General features: G+C 36.0%; 1 protein-coding gene across 1 annotated transcript in view; it reads left to right on the top strand.

The window, feature by feature from the left end:
* The window catches only part of CCDC88A (coiled-coil domain containing 88A), a 185,109-nt gene that overhangs the window by 136,754 nt on the left and 45,652 nt on the right, over positions 1-2,703 (top strand). The gene's annotated exons all lie outside the window — the stretch shown is intronic.

The raw sequence follows: 2,703 nt of genomic DNA, 5'->3' as shown, positions 1-2,703 counted from the left end.
CTTAGCCACTATGCTACCAGAGCTCCTAAAGTACATAGTAGAAAATTAAAATGCAAACATTATTTCATTAATATTTAACGTATCTTTTTTATAAAATCGAGAGTTCTTAAACATGCTCTTTGCCATGTGGATATACTATATTCAGTTCTATTTCATATATATATGTCATATTCCTAGATAGATCATATTAGAATTGTGAGAGTGGGGTCAGGAAAAGGCAGATTTCCTTAAATTTTAGGTCTTTTCTATCTGGATATTTGGAATTATCCAGTGAAGCCAGCAAAGCAAAGTCTGTTTTCCAAAAGTGAGTAAGTTGAACTTGAAGGGATTTGCACATGCCATAGAGTTAGTAGGTAGTAGAGTCATGTTCTGGTTCATTCTCCCTTTTTATCATCTCTGCAGTAACTCTAGGAGTGGTCTTAAGGTCAGCTAACCAGACTGACAAGATTTCTATAGCCCACATTTAGAATCATTCTATTCAGAATGCTATAAGGAAGCACAAATAGGTAGCAAGACAGTGTCAGGCATCCATCATCACATAGTTACCTGAGAGTTATCTCCCCCTACATTACGGTTTAGGGGCAAGAATGTGAAATTCACATTGGCTGTGGACAGGAACTGCACTGAATTTAAGACCTCATGCCCCATAGTAGTCAGTATCACTTGCAACAATTCCAAAGACATAAATTTAACTTTAAATTTAAAATTTAAATTCAAAGATTAAGTTCTTAAATTTAATTTAAAACATAGGATCTCTGGTGGCGCTGTGGTTAAAGCATTGGGCTGCTAACCAGGTTGGCAGTTTGAACCCACCAGCTGCTCTGTGGGAGAAAGGTGATGCAGTCTGCTTCCAAAACTCTTTATAGCCTTGGAAACCCTGTGGAGCAGATCTGCTCTGTCCTGTAGGGTTGCTGTGAGTTGGGATCAACTCAGTGGTGATGGATGAAAAGAAATCAAAGGTATACAGATTCTCAATGAAAGAGTAAGAAGTCTTTATTCACCTATGACATGATTATATTTATAGAAAGTTCTACAGAATTCATAGAAAAACCTCTGTAGCTAAAGTGAACTTTATAAAGGTTACAGGATAAAGTCCAGTATATAAAAATCAGTATAAAAATGAAGAAAAAATGAAATTTAACAGAAAAATACCATTTACAATTCTAAAAAATAACGGAATTTTTGAGGATGAACTTAAGGAAATATATGATGCAAATAATTAAAGAATACCACAGTAAATGGAGAGAAATAACATGTTCATCAATCAGAAGACTCAGTATTGTTTAAGATAGCAGTTCCTCCCAAATTAATCTGGTAATTCAACATAATCCCAACCACAATCCCAACAAGGTTTATACATATTTTAGAATATATATACATATATCTATATCTATATAACTTTAGAATATATACAGAAAGAGAGAAAACAGCTCTTGTGGTGCAATGGTTAAGCACTTGGCTGTTAACTGAAAGGGCAGTTCAAACTCTTCAGAAGAAAAGACCTGGAGATATGCATCTATAAAGATTACATCCAAGGGATCACTATGAGTCAAAATCCACTCAGTGGCACCTAGCAACAACATAAATTGACAAATTGATTCTAAAATTTATATGGAACATTGGCCAAATATTGGTGAGAATTTGTAGCAACTGAAATTATCACGTTATGCTGATGGAATATAAAATGTTTCAACTAATTTAGAAAGCAGTATGGCCATTTTTCATAGAGTTAAACATATGCCTAGCAATAACTCAGCAATTCTTTGTTGTTGTGTTAGGTGCCATCGAATCACTTCTGACACTTTGTACAACAGAACGAAACACTATCCAGTTCTGTGCCGTGCTGCTGTCACAGTTGTTGCTACTTGAGCCCATTCTTGCAGCCAGTGTGTTAGTGCATCTCGTTGAGGGTCTTCCTCTTTTTTGCTCACCCTCTACTTTACCAGCCATGACATCCCTTCTCCAGGTCCCTCCTGATAACATGTCCGAAGTACATGAGCCAAAATGTGGCCGTCCTCACTTCTAAGGAGCATTCTAGCTATTCTTCTAAGATGGATTTGTTCGTTCTCTTGGCAGTCAGTATTCTTTGCCAGCACCACAATTCAGAGGCATTGATTCTTCTTTGGTCTTCCTTATTCGTTGTCCAGCTTTTACATGTACATGAGGTGATCAGAAATACTATCTATGGCTTGGGTATTATGAATAAAGCTGTTGTAAAAATTTATTTATGTTTTCATTTGCCTTGGGTAAATGACAATTTACCCAATTCTATTTGTAGATGTTTACACCATGCAAATGAAAATGAATGAATTTTTACAATAGTTTTATTCATAATAAAAACTAAAAACAACACAATGACCACTAACTGGTAATTGAATAAACAAGTTTTGGTATGTCCATTTAATGGAATGCTACTCACCAATAGAAAAAAACAAAGCACTGACATACTCAGCAACTTGGATAAAGCTTCAAACTATGCTCAGAAATACACACACACACACATAAGATCACATCCTGTAGGTTTTCATTTGTGTAAAATTTTAGAATAGACAAAATTCATATTTAGTGAAAAATAGAAATGGTGAGCACTGGTCTTGCTAGAATGTTGTTGTTGTTGTTTGCCATCGAGTCGGCCCCGACTCATAGCGACCCCTCCTTGGGTTTCCGAGGCAGTATCACTACGAAAGTAGGAATGCCCAACCT

The sequence above is a fragment of the Orycteropus afer genome, unplaced genomic scaffold, assembly GCF_000298275.1.
Source record: "Orycteropus afer afer isolate SDZICR_OR568_19922 unplaced genomic scaffold, OryAfe1.0 scaffold00046, whole genome shotgun sequence".
NCBI classification, from domain to species: domain Eukaryota; kingdom Metazoa; phylum Chordata; class Mammalia; order Tubulidentata; family Orycteropodidae; genus Orycteropus; species Orycteropus afer.
The sequence above is the reverse complement of the archived record's forward strand: the minus strand, read 5'-3'. Positions and strand labels throughout refer to the sequence as shown.